Source organism: Harpia harpyja, chromosome 7, assembly GCF_026419915.1.
Source record: "Harpia harpyja isolate bHarHar1 chromosome 7, bHarHar1 primary haplotype, whole genome shotgun sequence".
Lineage (NCBI taxonomy): Eukaryota > Metazoa > Chordata > Aves > Accipitriformes > Accipitridae > Harpia > Harpia harpyja.
Window position 1 is genome coordinate 48,220,133 of NC_068946.1, and position 18,913 is coordinate 48,239,045.

Here is an 18,913-nt window from a genome sequence, read left to right on the forward strand (position 1 = left end):
ATATTAGCAGGTTTGTTATCTATTCCTATTTGGCTTTCTTCAAATTCTTGTCCATCAAGCTTCCCCTCAAGAAAATTTAGTCTCAGAATGATCCCCATTAACTGAGTAGAAATAATGGTTTTAAAGTCTTTATTTCACTCTTGCATGTTGTATGTGAAAAGCTTGATCCATCACCACTGAATCAAGTCAATGAAGACAATGGAATCAGGAGTCAGCTCTTAATCACATTATTTCTTAAGAGCTTAGAAGCTAAAAGTTAAGCACTGAAACAATCCCAGATTTCAAGGACATCATCACAGTGTGGAACTGGATGAGGTACTGAGAAGAATAATGTCTGCTCAAGTCAAGGATATTTACATTACATTTTAGCCTGAAAGCCAGAGTCCACTATCCACAGCAGATTATGCAGGCACTAATTTAAAAAAGAAATACCAGATGAATAGCAATTTTTGATGCCAAAAAAGAAAACCTGACTAGACGACCATTAAAGAAACACGGACAACTGACAACTAGCTCACTGAAATGCAGAACCGATTCTCTTTGTGTTACTTCAAGCTCATTTCCCAGTATACACTGGCTTCCTCCAACTGAGAGCTTTGAAACAAGTTACAAGCTTTACAACATTAATACACTAATTATGTGGTAAAATACGTAACGTGTTGTGCATGAACTTTACCCAGTCCTGTGGTCTACACTCAGTCTACCCTCTTCAAAGGTACTCTGTAAGCAAGAGTTGAGCAACATGGAATAGTGTTTCATGTTACAATGCACCCACCACACCTGCAGATATTATGCATAAGAATGAATACCACATATAAACAGGCTGTAAGTGTCCATGAGTTAGTTCAGAAGATAAATGTAAAAAACTTTCCTGCAGTGCTGTATTGCGGCTGATGATCGTAATTGGAAACAGTAGTGAAAGAAATAAAAGCTTTGCCAACTTGAAATCTTTACCAAGTGCAAGCTGTATTCGCACATCAACAGCTGAAACACACCGCACCCATCTTTTTATATGGACATCTTTCTTGTTTTAGTCTCCATTTATTTGTGCGCATAAGTGCATTCAAAGTCTTCAACTTCACAGCTAATAGCTTGTCTGATAAAGCCTCCTGTATGACATTTGAAATTTTGCCAGTTATGTTAAGTACCCAAAAAACCTGCAATGTTACTGCGAAACAAAAACAGAACAAGGAGATCGGAGAATAACAACCCCCCAAGTGAATGCAATAATGCTGTTGGTTTAAATTTAACAGGGAAGAGAAAACCCCATATGCGGTCTCTGTCATTCTGTTGTATCTGCTGTCTGCTCTATGATTCAGAGTAAATACATGCTGTCACAGTCATATTGCTGTTGCACGTACAGATTAAATGCAGGTCATGTGTCATCGGTCCATTTCCCTTACATATATCATGGCATAGACAGACATAAATGAGCTGGATGAAAAAATTCACTAAAAAAAAAAAGTGTAAAATTTATTTACCAGTACTGAAAACATGTTTATCATAAATATTTGAGGTTTCAGCAATAAGTACACTGTCAAGCTACATTTCCCAATGACTCTTTTTTTTCCTCAACAGGTCTGCCTTGCTTGCATATAACTGTACTTTAGAAATTATTCTGAAGTCTTAGCTCAAAAAAAAAAAAAAAAAGAAGAAAAAAAGTTATATTTAAATTGCAAATTAATCAGAAGCAATTCCAGTTCAGCATTTTAAGTAATGAAAATTGAAAGTCACTCCAATATTTTCTAGAGTGGCTAAAGGCAGCAGTTGGCCTGGATGGAGGGACATAGTATTTCTCTTTGAAGTTCAACCACCGTGTCCACTCAGAGTTTAGAGGCAGAGGGAGTGCTTTGAAGGGAGAAAGGGGCAGTTCTTATAATTACAGTGTGCTCCTGATTTGTTAATATTTTTTTTAATAAAACCTAGGAACAATGCGTTTCACTAAACATGCACCAAAACCAGAGCTACCAATTAAAAAAAATAAAATTCAGTAAAAGAAAAACACATACTATCATACTAGCATTAAGCAACACTAAACCTATGAAAACTTTTTTTTTTGTTCTTATTCCCTGTCCTGTAAAAGAGGATTTCAGGTGTTGTTTACAAAATCTTCAGGCTCCCAAATTGAAATGATACTTATAAAGTAGACTGAACGACTAATGGATCAGAGAAATACCACATTTAATTCAAATCTTTACTGCCAACATATTGTATAGTCTTTGTAGCAGAATTTCTTGGAATGAAGGGGGAGACAAGAGAAAGGAAGATGAAGGGCAACAGCCTTCAAACTGCAGCAGACACAGAGATTTGACCTGTAAGCTGGGGATGTCTGCAGTTCCCCTGGGCAACTCAGCTGATGTGAGGAATAGGAAAGTTCCTCCGTACTAATTTCATCTCCGCAAAGCCCAGAAGTTGCGGGTAGTCTGCTACTGACTATTCTTGCTTCTCATTGGATTTGCAAGTGTGATACGACTACCTAGAGTGTCTCAGAACCACAACTATCTGACCAGCAACAAAATCACAGCACTTAGGAGGAAAAAAGTCCAAACATCTGAAATGTCTAAAAATGAAAAACACTATAGAGAAAACTACTATTATTAGCATATAAATTTAAAAATTCCATTCTGGTAAAAACACTAAGGTCTCTTCAATGCCCTGCCTAACACCATCAAATCCTTGAATCGCACCTGCTTTGGTGCTGAAGGAATTTTTCTGTTAATCTTATTGAAATCTGAATCAGAACCCTTAAAAATCAGCCACCATAAAGGTTCTTCCACTGCCCTGGGCAGCAACCAGCCAACAACTGCTTCCCTCTCAAATGTAAACATGTCAGGTCAAGGCTGACAACAGAAATAGGCTGTACTCGTGTGTGACCATGAAAGCTAGGTAACAATCTCTGCTGAAATTCCATCCAGCATGATCTCCTTGGTAAAATGAATCAGAGACGGCCTGATACTCAGGGTGGTTTGTAGTTTTTTTTTTTTCCCTCCACAAATTCTAGGCACACATTAGACCTGCCTTCATATTCAAAGCTTTAAAAGTGAAATGATCACCTTGCTGAATTGTATGGCATTTTGCTTGAGTAGGATCAAGATTTCAGTAGGCATAGGCCAAAGGCTAGCTAAGCCTAGCTAAAGCAAAGCTCTCACCTCTTCTCTTTTCTCTTTGACTTTACAGACAATACTGACATTAATGGAGATTATAAGGCTGAGAGTTTGCTAATTCTCACCATATATAAATTTTACAAGGTTTCCTTCCCCAATCAAACTATGTACATTTCTTTTTTAGAGCACAATGCAAAATGTGCTTTTCTAAATTCAGCTTCCGGAGCAGTTCAATTAAGGGAAGATGCAGGAAAACAGTGAACATTTATCTCTTTTTTGAGCAATACAATTTTGTTTGCTTCTCATGTACACTATATAAATGCGTTTAACTTTTTTTTTTTTAGCCAACACATCAGTTAAGTCTCCTTCAGAGCAACCTTTCTTATCCCAAGATATCTTCCTCTTAAAATTACAGCTTAAAGCAATCCTTATAATATGCCTAAACTTCAAGATATCTTAATATGAATTCTTGCCCATACAACCTTATCACCCACATACAAAACATACATCATTTTTGTCAAAGCTGGAAGGTCTGTTCCTGTTCTGGGTTTCTGCCCACCTCAATCACTATTCATCTCCATGCAGTGAGGTTACAACATAAATTGGGAGTTGCAGAAGTCAAACACAGACAATTTTCTACTTCTCTTCTTTTTTCCATCTCCCTGCCTTTCTACCTACCTCCTCTTTAGTCTTCCTCCAGTTCAAGAACAGTATCCGTCTTTGCACTTAACCCTCATTTTCCTCAGCAGCTATTCCTGGCTACGAGCATCGTCCCTTTTTGCTTCAGGCTGCGCTCCCAGGGCTTGCAGGAACCCCGACAAAGATGGTATTTCTCAGAGATGCAAGATCCAGGCAAGAGCTGCTCTCTGCACAGTTCTGGCAGTCTGGAGCAAGGACTGCAATCTTCAGGAGCAGAGAGGGGCAGGTGTCCAAGTTATGCCCAAGACAGACATACGAACTCCTCTTTTTGCAGTTGAGCCACTTCTTGGCAGGATCTTTCCTCCATGTGAGACAAAGCTTTCACCTCCCAAAGAATTCAGAACCAAGTTGTGAAACTATGGGGACAGCCATTGAGATAGAAGTGTCAAAAATGATGCTGCAACTGAGTAAATGCTGACATAGTTGCTATTATTTTAAAGGGAGCGAAAGTACTGAAGTGTTTCCTGGGTAGTCATCAAATTAAGGAGGATCCTGGATATGATACATTAAGGGCAGAATCCCTTTAAGGGATTTATGCTGCAGCTTCCTACTTCTTCCTTCTTAAAATACCATCACACTCACACATCTCAAAATGGCTGTGATGCAGAAGAAAAAAAGAATTGTATGCAAATGCATGAATTTGAAAAAGGCAAATAGTTAACTGTGCTGTCATTATACGTCCACCAGAAGTTCTTATAAATAGTCAAAGTGTGTCTTTCTCTCAATGTGTTGTCACAGGTTATGAAAGCATGTTGTTCACAGATGAAAATTTAAGAGAGCACTCATAAAAATGGAGTTGTAACATTTTCTTTGAAAAAGAAGGTCCTTTCTGTGGACAGCATTTGTCAGCTATGTCTTTGCAAACTGTTGCCCTGGACAGCAGCGGAAAAAAATCCATACCACTAGTATTCACAAATTCTGAGAAAATATCAGGCAAAGAGCAAAGCATTAGTTTTCATCCTTTCCCACTGCAGTAGCTCTCTGAGGAGAGATGATGTCAGTAATGGCTATGGGTGAACAGCACTTCTGGATCTTTTCAGGGTTTCTCTACTCCTGGAGGGGAACATAAGCAATACATCAACCTGAACACCCTCCCTACCATGTAAACAGCGGAGCCAGACAATAGGAGCTTCTCCAAAGAAACTACACTTTCATCCCTGAACCATAAATTCACAAACCTGTGCTTTTTCTGTAGCTGTGTATGATGACAGGCTAGAACATCCTTTTCATTGGGGCCATAAGGAAAAGCGAATTGTCCCACAGGGCTCTTAAAGGGATCTTAGGCACGTGGGGAAGACGGGCTCTGCCCTCGGAAACCAGGCAGGTAAGTACCACGCAGCGCGAGCAAGCAGTGCCTAGCACGCGGCAGAACAGCGTGGGCGGGGGAAGGTGTTCTGTCTGCTTCATGCTTGCAGACAAGCGTACAGATACCTACCAATGCAGAGATCACCTCTGACAGCAGTGATGCTACTGCCACTTCAGAATATGAATCCTATATACTAGGAGACTATTAGCTATTTTAGAACAGCTGTGTGTGGGTTGGAGATACTAGTCACAACAGAAAAAAACATTTCAAGGCTTTTTTTTTTTTTTTAAGTTTACTTAACATTTGACAAACAAAATGATTGCCATAGCAACAACACATGTATTCTGTTGAACAAATATCTCTGTAAGTACCACAGACATAAGGGTGTAATTAGCCTATGCTGGTTTACATTGCTTTAAAAACAAATCAATACATTTTATTGCGTACTCTTTTTTTTCTAATTCTGATGTTTATCAAACACGTTTTAGCACTACTTCTTTATTATTAACTCCTTTCTCTGCAGTACACGTTTCTCTGGAGTTGGGAGGGGGGAGAGAAGCAGTGGACTTGAGACAACGGTTTGCTGTGCTCCCATGAACTGACAGCATCCTTATGTGGTACGCACACATGATGGAGTCATGTCTTGGTTTAGTAGTCAAAGGAAACATGAAAGCCACCAAAAGCCCATTTTGAATATTCCTTCAACCCACATTTTCATTCAGTGTCTACCAGTAAAACACAACAAGGCTGGAGAGCTGCAACAGATTTTCATTTCAGTCTCATACTCCGAGAGCTGACTGTGCTCAGGGCTCCCAGCTTCCCACATTAGCCCCCTCGATAAGGCCTCTCCACCCTTGAATATGTACTCATGTCTATTACCAGAACAACAAAACCAAAAAAGCTCAACTGCATGCCTTTACAGATGTATTACGTGGCTGGTGCTACCTTGAAACTGGAATGCCTTGGAGTTTGAATGTCTTAGCCAGAAATCAAGGTTTTCTTTTTTTTTTTTTTAATTTTCAATCAAGGAAAAAGAAATCTGACAACTGCAGGTCTCAAAACTGCAAAACTGTCACAGCTCTAATGGCCCGTCTTTCCACTTTTGTGCAGCTTAATTCTTCCAATTTTCACCACTACTAATTCTCCTCTGCTTGTCAGCATCACAGCTCATTTCGTGACAAGCACATGAGGACTACAGGTTTATTTCTAAATATATGATTTGGATTAATAAAAAAGACATAGAAGAAAAGCACCACCTCCTCACTCTTGACAACGGAAAAGCATTTTGTGATGCTTGAAAATTCTTATGACTTTGCAAGCAGTGGTAAAATGGGAAAGAAGGTGACAAATATTTAAAAAACAACCAAATAAACCTTGGTCATCTGAAAGCTCCTACCTATTACATAGACAAAAGAAGGTTCAAATGTACCTTGGAACTAAACTCTGAATCTTCCTGAGGTTTACTTCTAATTAATATAATTTTCTTGCAGAGCTATGTGGAAGTGCACTCTGAAAATGAACATGCGACCATGGAGAAGAGCCGTGTTCAAAAGCAAAGTACTCTCTGCATGAAAGCCTGATAATGCTCTGAATTTAGAGAGAGGAGGGAAATGGAGATACTTTCTTGGCACATTGATAAATTGGAAAATGAGAGTGACAGTTCCTGAAAGCTCTGCAGCCAGCAGAGATAGCGTGATTTCAGTTGTAATTAAAGCAAACAAAAGTCTTTCTGGCATGGTAGATAACCTAAAAAAAAGCAGTAGATTAGAAATACAGTTTCCTGATTGCGTAAGAACTTGAGAATTTCAGCACTTTTTTCCTCAAAAGGCTATGCAGATTTTTGAACACAAGTTATGCACAAATTTGCATGGTTTCACTTTATTAAAATTTTATGTAAATGCATACAAAAATATGTAACTTTACCATATCTACTGTCCAGAATTTGGATGTTTCTAAAGATTCTCTAATTTACTTACAGGCATACAATTAAGCCAAAGAATTAACAGTTTACTGAAATGTTTATCTGTCCTCACAACTGCTTTCTGTTTGAACTAGCAACACAATTTTTTTCAAATGTCACTACAATGGTAATTTATATCAATCCCCTAGAGGTAGTTTTTACCCATCCATTTCTAAGTTAAAGAACAATAAAATAAAAAAAATGGTGCTTCAATTCAATTACCTGACTTTGGTTATGTAAGCATGGTTAGCTGATTTCAGTTGTTCAGTCAGACCCATTTGGTTTACGCAGTACAACTGAGAAGAGTTTTTAAAGACTCCTTTTTATGTGAATTTCACTCTTGAAGCGGTTGATAAGAAATTAGTACAATTCTCAAAATAACTTTTTTTTTACTAAAAGGTAAAATATTAAGAACCTAACAAATACATTATTTAAGTCAAAACTGAAAGGGGACAACTGTAATAGGATGCAAGGGTAACGTCATATGTGGGAGCTCTGTAAGAAGTGAGAAAAACTCTGCAAACATGGGTTTATTACAAATGCTTCCATCTATTCCTATTCAGGAATAATTAGAAGCTTTAAGTTTCATGGACATTTGGGAATCCTATGCTTTTTTTCATAACCACAATCTTCAACCAACAACTAATTTAAGGACTAGTATGTTACAATTTCCAAATAAAGAGGAAGATGTTTTCAATCCACACACTCAGCTTGACTACCTCAATCTACAGATCACAAATCAAATTTCAGAGGATAACGTCATCGGTTGATATGCCAGATCAGACACAGATTTAACCTTTTAGGTGCTTTGCTTTTTTATTTAGAGAAAAGGAAAAATAAAATTCATTATATTAAATCGAACTTACATTTTATTAACAGGTTCCTTTTAAAAATGCTCTTGTTCTCATTAAATGTACATTTAAACCGTTAGGACAAGACTTTAAGTGAAAGATTGTAACATAAGAGAACTTCATACTCTCTTGTCCTAGTTTTTAATTCACGACTCTTGGCATTTCTTCTTACGTTTTGCATTATTTTCTGACTGAGTAAGCATTAGCAGCGTGTGCTTGAATGACTATGCTCTCTGAAGCTTTACACATTCAGTATAGTTGTGGTTAAGATCTCTGTGGATCTAATTACTGTGTTTGCTATGTAGAGTATGCAACACAGTGCCTAATATTGCAAAAACTGTAATGCTGAATCATTTAATTGTTCTTTATGTTTTCATCCCTTATTTGCCTGTTTCCACACTCCTGTCCCTGCCCTTTTGATCCAGATAGTAAACCACTGTAAAACTGGATGTCTGGATCCAGTGATAGAAGCTGCAATATGTCCACTCTTCAGATATCTTTTCCCCCTTTCTTCCTTCCTGTCAAAATGGCTGGATTCCCAAAGGGGAGATTATTATGTGCAGGGACACAATAAATTATTCCTCAATCAGGAATAAAATAAGAGCCTACATAAAACATTTTCTTTAAGTGTGCATCAATCTAATAACTTATAAGGAAGGGAAGGGAAAAAATGCACTCCTGATGTAACCAATAAGCATGTTTCAAATATCAGGGACCATATATGCTTGTTAGAGATAAAAGAAAGATAAATCAAGTTGTCAACTACAGGAAGGGTCTTGGTAGCTTCTCCTGCTTTGTAGTAAAACAGCAGCAATAAGCCCAAAAAATATGCTTATAGGTTTCTCATTTATTCACTCCATGATTCACTCTGAACTGACCCTTTGGAGTAGCAGGGAGAGCTGTTCAAAAGCAGGTAAAGTCTTCCACCCTCAAACCTTATTCAAAACCCAGTTTTGAAAGGGTTTTATTTTAGCTCTGTGCATCATGAGTGATGTTGACCTTCAGGAAAACCAGAAATAAATCAGGTCAACAATAAACTGGTGCTACCTACATGAACTTCTTTGGCTGTCACTACATAATAATATTTCTCTTTCAGTATAAAGGAGTTCTCAGGAAGTCTGATTGCAAAATCATAAAGATCTTAAACTGCAAACTTCAGTATACCATATAATCTTCAATCAAATGTAAATTCCTGATTTATGTAATGTATTAACTGACTTGTCCTTTAAAATAGTTAAATAAGAGACATGCAATTTTAGTCTTACAGAAACAATTTAGGGAGCATGTTCCACAGATACACAATGGAGAGTCTAACTCTTTATATTCTGTTCTTCAATTCTTCCAACCTTTACACGTTTATTGATCCTCCACACTTTCAGAGACAGGAGAACATTCAAAAGTAACATGATCTTTTTGTTTAATCTGTAATATGGAACTGAGAAATGTGTTTTCCTCTTTATGTAAGCAGCTATAATAAACATGTAATGAGTAATAATTAAGGGGTGAGGTAAAAAAAAAAAAGGGGTAAAAATGGACAAAAATTCTGCAGGTGATTTCCTGATTTCTAGTCTACTACATTGGCCAAAACAGCCCCACAATGGCTTCACAGTGAGTCAGCTGTTGCAGCTGTAGTCTTCTTTACCTAATCCTGCCTTCACTTATGCTAGTCTAGATCTCTAGATCTTAATTTTTGCCAGAGTACTATGCATAGTAGCTGTTTCAACTTATTTAATAGTGGCTTCACTTGAACCAAATACCACAGAACAGCTCTAGCAAAACCCACTATCAATTAGCTCAGTACAATAGTTTTTACTGCATCCACTGAATCAGTAAGAGCTGGGAAGTACAATGAGTAGAAGACTAAGCAGAAATGAAGAGCATATTTTAGGACTTCCCTGAAAGATTCTGCCTTTCTGACACTTCTCTAAACAATATAGATCATTTTTATGTCCTATGCCCATGAGAATAGGAAGAGAGTCACAAATAAAAATAGACCTTTGGTACTGAGAAAGTACTTTATATCACAAGCTTGTCATTCATAAAGAGGTAGTAAACACTATTTCATTACTTATACATATTACTTCATTTTAAGGTTTTATTATGTCTTCCAACAATTTCCGTGAAGAATAACGGAATTCCCTCTTGTGCCAAGTTATTTTTATTTATTGATTTTGTAAGTAAAATCAATACAAAATATTGTCCTCTAGAATATTATATTTGCTACTCCAAAGCAAGTGAACAAAAGGCAAAACAGATACTGTGCAGCAGTGCATTAAGAAGCTCTTATATTGTTAAAAGTACTGTGCCACTACAAGTTTTAGTTGCCATATATGGAACTAGAGATACCACATTTAAGCAATAAGCAGGAACTGAAGGGGGGGGGTGATGGTGGTTAAAAAATACCCTGATCAAGCCAAAGACCTACAGCACTTTGCAATAACGCTTAATGGAGCCTGCAATAATACCTAATAATGTATGAGAGAGGAGCAGGGGAATCAGGCAGGAGCACAATGCAGTGCAGCCCTTGCAGAGACAGCCTTCAAGACAGCCCACCTGTGCAAGATGCACACTGACCCAAGCGGTTAATCCCTGCCTCTTCATACCGTGAAATAGTTTGGCCATGACACTGAACCTCCCTACTGCTTCCAGTGCTTAGTCAAGGGTCTCTGCCCAGCACGCCTTTGCACAAGAAGTCGCGGCCCATGTTGCAGAAGCACAGCTAATCACACGCCTCAACAGAATAATGGTAGCTGCTAGAGAAGCAGAAATTTTACAGGTCACCCTTAACTTGACCAAAGAGAGCTAAAATCTAGTAGTAATGCAAAGGGGTCACAACAACATTCACTGCTTGTCAAGTAAGTTTTCACTGGTCACATCCACACTAAATGTAAGGACCATGACATGCACTACCCTGCACTCACGACTATCCTTTCCCAGCAACTGATTTTTCTCACTTTATGCCAAAGCAGCGACTGGGTACAAACTAGCATGAGAAAGTAGGATATCAGAGAAATAGTTCTCAGAGAGAACAAAAACAGTACACCAAAACCATGACATATATACACTTCTGTATATTCTTAAAATGCTTTGACGTTCATGATTGGAAGACACTATAGCAAATGCAATCTTTACAAGTGATTAAATATTTAGAATGAGAGGAGACTCCTCCTAATTCTACTCCTATCTGTAGATGAATGTCTCTTCTTATCCAAGATAAGATCTAAGTAGCAGTTTTCAGTGTCTTCTTACAGATATGGCATTTCACTGTGTACGCTAAAGTTCGTTACTAAGTCAGCTTTGATTTCAAACTTAACCTGCTTAGGTATCTTCGTGTATTTTGAATCTATTGACAGGATTCAACTCACTCTTACATAGTCTACTTCATCCACTGCCAAAACCTGAGATGGAGGAAAAAAATCCTTAGTACAAACTTCACAGTACTACTTGTTATTTTTGTCTCATTTAAGAGACTGTCTTGACTAACACAGTCAAGTTGAAAAGAACTGGAGAATTTTTTTGTCTGCAATTCCATGGAAGTGAGAGGTTATCCTCTATGTCAGTAATAACAGTGGGATAGGGCAGGAATTCACTACACCAGATTGCTCCAGAAAATTTATTCCACTATCAGAAAAGTTTGCTCACAAACATTTCCGTGTTAACTCACTTTGATGGTGAATGGTTCTGGGTGATAAATCTTTTACAGTAAATGTTTTAAGGAAAAAAAAAGGGAAAAAAAAAAAGGAAAAAGGAAAGGTAATAGATTATAGATGAACAGTGCAGAGGTGGGCAAGAGTGTTTTGTGTAGGACTGGAAATAAATTAATGCAAGTCAGTTGAAAGCAGGAAATCATCAGGGAGAAATACATCACAGTTTGAAGATCAAAGGGATCAAATGCAATTAGACATGGAAATCTTCTCATATATCACCCAGTCCACCTACTTCATAGTATAGAATTTTTCTACTTCCATTATGGTTTTTTTTTTTCTTTGAATTATGTTCACTTTGGTTCTGAAAGTATTTAATGATCAGCTTCTCCAATTTTTAAAAATTCTACAAAGTTGTTTGGGTTTGTTTTTTTTTTTTGATCACTGGAACCACTGCTTGTAAACTGCACCATAACTACTGAGTAAGAAAATTTCAAAAGACTTCTCCTCTATCAAATGTATCCCATGGCTATCATACACAACACTCTCCCAGAATCTCATGCACAGACTGATCAAACTTCCCCCTCAAACTGAGTAGGTTGCTGCCTCCGCTCTACTATTGGAAGATGGGCCCAAGACCCCACTGCTCTTATTCTTCTACTCTGTAGTTTACATTCATTTATTTGTTCTCATGGCAGCCCTGTCCTTTAGCATATAAAGCACTTTCTTACCCCATCCTTTTATAAAACAAATCAAGCATTTTTAGCTCTTCTTACAAGATAGCATATCAATCTCCCTGGATCTTTTCAGGGTCTTCCTTTACACGTCTTGAGCAAAGGTAAGCAAAATTGGTCAGAATATTTTAAAGAAGTCATGAAAAGTGTAAAATATCCAATGCAGACTAACTGTCAGGAGAAAGACACATTGACACGACTATCCCTTTCTTTCAGGATCTTGACTACTACTTCTGCACCCTGCTGCGCAAGGTCACATCAACTGACTTGCAGATCCCCGTGCCATATAGATTTAGTGCAGACGTGTGCAAAGAGTTTAGGGTAATCCATCTTTTTCCACCTTCCTTAAGATACGTTCATGTAATTTTCTAGTAAGTATGGATAAAGAATGATTTCTCCTTTTTCCATGATAGTTTTTAGAGCAAACCCCCTCTAATACAGTGCTGTCATTTAATATGCTGCTCAAAAACAATGCAAGGGAAATGTTATTCAAGACAACTGTGTTGTTCTTATGTATGCAGAAAGCTAGCTGGCAAAGCATTTTATTCCAAAAATTTAAATTATTAAGTTGAGGATATCATTTTCTAACATGTGAGGACACTTCCAAAATAAAAGTTTCTCAGTGAATTATGTTTTTCCTTTGGCATATTGGAATTTATACCTTGTAGGGATAACACAGGAAAAAAAAAAAGACTGTGTAAATGAGAAACATGTCAGAAACACAAATTTCTGAGTGTCTATTCATGTACAGTGTGTTCTATATATTTTTGTCAGCTAACAACAACGTCATTATTTCCAAATATTTTAAAACTTACAAAGGACTAATGTGACATTTCCAATTTTCCTTTATTTTAGCCTCATTTTGGTGGTAATGTCTTAACACCAAATAGGTAAGCTTAATGAATTCTGTTCATTAAGGCTTTCTGTGACTAGTATGTGCTCTCCACGACCCTCCACAATTAAAGACGTGACAGCTAAAGATCTAGTTTCACTAAAATCATCCATAGACAATTCTTTTGGAGATGTTAGAATAATCCCTTTAAACAATCCCTCTGAACAAAGGATTTTTTCCACAGTTTGACTGAATAACTACATAAAGTGCTATCTGTATGTCCAGCCATACTTTCATGAAATATTTTCAGTTTAGAGTAATAAAGTAGCAAGTACAACAGAGATGAAACTTGATATGCCATTTGTGAAGTAAACTACATCTCCAATTTACTCAATAGCTCTTTAATCAATGTCCTGAACCAATTACCACTCATTATTCTTGATGCATTGTAAGAGAACACATGACCATATATCACTCTCAATGATCATAACATTTTATGCTAATTTAATATACTACCATACATATCATCTCAAGGTTAAAAAGGAAAAAAAAAAAAGTCTCAAACATTTCTGAAAGAGATATAGCTCATGAATTTACTTTCATTTCCATTATTTAAGATAGGTAAATGTATTGATTGATAGATATGCTAGCCACTACTGGTAATAATTATCCATGTGGAGTACTTTATCAGATATAAAAAAGTAGAAATGAGGACCAAATTTAGGTGCCATCATTTATCATCTACTGTATTCATTTTTTGCTCTGCATGTTATTTAAACTTATTTCTATACATGGGAACTTTTTGTAGTCTCAGACTTTTTTGATAAACCATTACAATGGTAAGCACTGTATAGCAATTTGAATGAACTGGGCGACCCTTCTAGTTCAGGCCATCTAGCTGCACTTGGCATGAACAAGACCATCTGCTCACTTCATCAGAAGACAGATCCAGTCTCGGTCACGTAACACCTCTGAGCCTAAGATACAACCAGCAAAATGAGCGAAGTTCTGGAATCAGGTATTCTCTTACATTTAATCACTTCCTAAGCATGCTCCAGTCAGTGTAGCCAAATCATAAGAAATTGCAGAGAGACTGTGTGCTCTGAATTCCCATTTTTTGCTGGAACATACTTACCTCACATTTCCTAAGATTGTTATGACTGATTTATCTATAAAAGTATCAAATATAAGACAAGTAATAAGGAAAGTAGATATTACTAATTGTGAGAAGAGGTAAAAAAATAGAGTAGACAGAATATGGATTAAGTGAGGATTTTTTGAGATCAAGAAATATATTTGAAAAGGGAACTTTCTCTCTCAGGGAAAGACAGAAAGAAAAGGAAAATAAAGGGAGTAAGAGAGTGCATAATTGTATCTGGGAGGGGATGGGATTAAGAAACAAAAAGTTAAAGTCTCATGAACACTAAACAAGCTAGAGGAAAGAGAGGCAAGAAGAGAAAAGCCAGAGAAGTAGAAAAGGAAAAAAAGAAGGAGGGGCGAGATAGCTTGGTATTAAACGGTTCTGATTATGGAAGCATACACAGAAAACACAGCAAGCATTTGGGAATGCTCCCTGGGAGAGCATAACAACAAATTACTAGGATAAATGCAAATACCTGGAAGCTTAAGACTATTAAGCTATGTAGTAAAAAAAGAGTTAAGAATGACATAAGATTGGATATCAGTAATAGGGAAGAGAGTGGGAGAGAAGAGCAATCTGTTCCTCACTGTGACCCTGGCTGATTCTGTGTTTCTCCCCATTCATTTGCTTGTCACATTTACAAAAAGTTCTACAATCCTATTTCACTGTAAGGTTGCAAAAAATTACTGGAACACTAATAAAAGCAAAAACACCGAAATAGACAGCCTTTCTCTGAATATTCAAAACAGTTAATGTTGTTGTTCTATTTTTGGAATACTATACAAATAGAACATAAATTGCAATGATCTGCAATAACTTTAATACCAAGCTTATATTCAGATTTTTTAGTTTCCTAGCAGTGTTCACTGTATGATGATTTTAATTTCATCTGAGATACTGAAAGAAGAAATTATGGCACTGCCAAAGCAGATGGCTGCTGTAATGAATACCACAGCTGAGAGTCACAGTGAAATTCTGCTGATGAAAAGTACTATTAATATAGAAGTTTCCTTTCTCAATTTGACAGTCTGCCCTTTTGGGGACGACTGGTTTTTAAGTGTCTCAAGGTGTTGCAAACCAGACTTTGAATTGAATTGCTATATTTTTATTTTATGTGTATATATATTAGCTTAATTGTTTTTAAGCTTCCTATGTTGAAGTCTTACCAACTGTCCACTCCAAATGCTCCTAATCTTTTAATGAACTGAATAATTAGGCCTAACAATACATGATGAAATAGCTCAGAAGTTTTTCATGAAAGCATCCAACTGAGCTTTTTTTAATATTCAAAATTTTTTAATAAAATATGGTTATATTGCTAGTAGAGAACAACTTTCCTGTATCATTTAAAATATAAAAAAATTAAGTTTATAAATATATAATATATTCAAATTTAAAACCACCTTTGTAGGACTCTTGAGAGGTATGACTCATGAATGCTTTCACGTCACTTGGGGATCTCTGAACGAAAGCTACTATGCAGAGTATTTCTATGATCAGAGTAACATCTTTTTTTCATGTCATTGAGACTCCAGAACCTCAAGCACAGCATTATGGGATCACACGTGGGTTGAGACTGAGGCACATGGAAAAAAGAAAGATCAGTCTTATTTTTGAGGTGATTGAAGTTCTCTAACATTCATACAAAAGTCTTATTTAACTTAAAAGATATGAGATCAGGTTACAGAAAAATTAACAAAGAAATAGCCATACACTCCCTACTAAAATGATAAGTAGCACTTCAATTTGCTAATTTATGTCTAACTACAGTATATTTATACTATTTCAAGTAAGTTCTTCAACCACTATGGTAACCTGAGACTTCCTGGTACAATGCCAGGTTCAGATAGCACATTTTTTGAGAAGAGGCTCTTCAGCTTTGACCAACATTCACAGACACCATTACATGACAAATAAAAACCTCGCAACAAAGTGTAAAGGCCTATACAGCGAATTAAACTATTTACGCAATCCACTGTCTGAAAGAAGCCTCCAAAAAAAGGTTACATTAGTACCAATGATCTGCCCTTAACCTCAAGGACATTTTGATGAGCTAAAAGCACATTTAACACCATGTCCTTTAAGATCTTCATTATACCTCTGTACCAAAACTTCCATTACTGTTAGTGTTGCTGATTCAAGAAGACACCTGAGACAAAAAATAAAGTAGCATTAGCATCATGTGCTAAAGAGAGACAAAAAGTTACTTCTGCCAGCTTGATCTTCTGTATCTTACTGAGGACTGAAAATCAAAGTTTTAAAGGAAACTGAGAAAGCCAGATGCATCTTTAGAACACATGAGTATTACATGGTATCAGTAAGGACTAGAGCTAGTAGGTCCATTGCAGCTGTACATTATCTAAATGTATAAACAAATAAACAATCAACTTGTATAACAGCTTATGTTACTAAATGATACAGCATGAAAACAAGAATCTGTTCTCAGCTGATCTAATAATAGGTATAGCCTCTTCCTACTAACCCTCCTCCAAGCTAAGTTTAGAAAAAGGTGAATTTTTGCAGGAATAAACTATATAAAGTCATAAATCCTCCATCAGAACTTGAATGGGAGTTCAAGCCATTGAGCAGAATTTGTTAGATCACAGACACAGCCATCCTCAGGGGACAGTACAGAGACAAGGAATTATCACAGGAAACACCGAGATTCAGATGCGCTTAGCACAGAGGATCGGTAACTTATTTGCTGTACTCTGCGAATCTGGCCAGCATGGCCGGTGAAGATCAGGGAGGGATGCAAAGGCCCTGTTCATCTTCTAATTACTCCTTGATCAAAATCCCAAAGAGAGAACAGCTGATGTGAGTAGGAATGGTACCAATCCAATCCCAACTCCCCATAAGGGAGAAGGAGAAGCAGAAGAATAAACTTGCTCTCACTCCCCTATGCAGCCTCTTAGTCTTAAACACGTTAAACACAGTATGTTCATATACATGACAGTACAATGAAGGAAGGGTCTTAAAAGAATCCATGGACAGATGAAGTTGACCATGACAAGAACTTGAATCAATTCTTGTCTCAACATCTACAAGAAGCAGCTGACAGTCACATTCAGGAAGGTTTCCACTGGAGGAAAATGTAGTCTTAAAATATCTTTAAGATAATGACACTGAAGACAGCAATTAGAACCACTACAAGCTGACACTGCATCAGGACCAAGTGACTTGCACCCAAAATACTACAGAAAATAACAATGATGATAGTGAGCTGTCAAAAGTCTCTGTCATGGCTGTCCCTAAGGAGAGGGAACACCACGGGAAGCAAGATGACTAATGTTCAAAAAGGTGCAAACAACCCACAGAAGTAAAGGCTGACTTATGGCACAATGAGCCTCTGAAAACATTGATAAATCTATCCTCTACAAGATCCTGCTGAAAATCCTAGCGGCGCACTGTGCCTTATTCATTGTCCACCTGGCTCATGGTGTCACATTAGAGAGATGACTTTATTATGTTTGTGTGATAGGTAGACAAGAGCTGATCCAAAAGTCCATTATAAAGTCAATGGAAAAAGTTCCACTGACTTTAATGGCATTTTCATCAAGTTCAGAAGTGGTAAGAAGTTTTGGTGCCTGCTAAATAAAGGTTGCTACTTAAAGGTAATGATATGGCCTGCACAGTGAAAGATTGTGGAAGAAAATTAAATTCTGATGTTCTGGTTCTCTGAAATGTGACAAGCAGCTTTGGAGCTCCTGTGGCACACAACACCCTCCAGCTTCAAGATCATTTTTGTATAGGCATTTGGGAAGAGCAAATATTCTCTATGGGACAGCTTTTAAACATGTTTGCTCATGTTCCAGGCCATTTGCCATTGCAACAGGTTGTCCTTACCACAGGTACTGACACCTGAACTTGTCTTTGGAGTGACTAATTTCTTCCAGAAAGGTGCCAGGATTTTAAGATTTCAACCTACTTGGTTTATTTCTTGTTATGAAAACAAGCAAACAAAAAAAGCCACCCCCCCCAGCAATTTGAGTGAATGCACAATACAGAAAGTCTCTCCTTCAAGACTAAAAACATGTATTGATTAAGAATGTTACAGTTACACTTGGAGTTTGTGCATTAGATTCTTCTGACCAGGAACTTGCAATTTGGAATTAAAAGGCAGTTGCAAGCCTTACCCGCTGCTGTGAATTTTCTTTTCATTTAAGTCACTAATTTTTCTTCCAACTTGTCTATTTTAAGCAAAATTTAATTATTATTCAATGTGCGCTGCTGATAGAGACAGAATTATGCAGAATAACTGAAAAAGCAGATTTCTTTTTTTTCCCCTCTCACATTTTAGAATAATTGCCTTCCCGATATGGCCAGCCTGTTTGACTATTTAATCATAATAAGAAGTAATTGTGAACCTTCAGTCTGAGCTTAGGTTTTTCCTTCATCTGATTTTCCTTGTTTTGCAGAGCACAAACATTTCAGAACTTCTTCCACCCAAATCCAATTGCTGCAGTGAGAATTATATCTGTTCATGTATCTGGAGAGGCAGAGGATGAGATTTCTCATATACACAAAGGTATAGAAACATTTGGAGAGTAAGAATCTAAGTGAACATAAAAGAAAAGGATGAATAAAACTACTGAGAATGGTTTAAGGAATATTTATGTACTATTTGGCACTTTATGAAACT

General features: G+C 37.0%; 1 protein-coding gene and 1 long non-coding RNA gene across 3 annotated transcripts in view; one reads left to right on the forward strand and one right to left on the reverse strand.

Moving 5' to 3' along the window:
- The window catches only part of DPP10 (dipeptidyl peptidase like 10), a 564,677-nt gene that overhangs the window by 114,732 nt on the left and 431,032 nt on the right, over positions 1-18,913 (reverse strand). The gene's annotated exons all lie outside the window — the stretch shown is intronic.
- The window catches only part of LOC128144073 (uncharacterized), a 48,176-nt gene continuing 43,334 nt past the window's right edge, over positions 14,072-18,913 (forward strand). The window contains exons 1-2 of the long non-coding RNA XR_008235969.1: positions 14,072-14,148; positions 18,690-18,799. This is a non-coding gene — a long non-coding RNA (uncharacterized LOC128144073). The remainder of the gene's footprint in view (positions 14,149-18,689; positions 18,800-18,913) is intronic.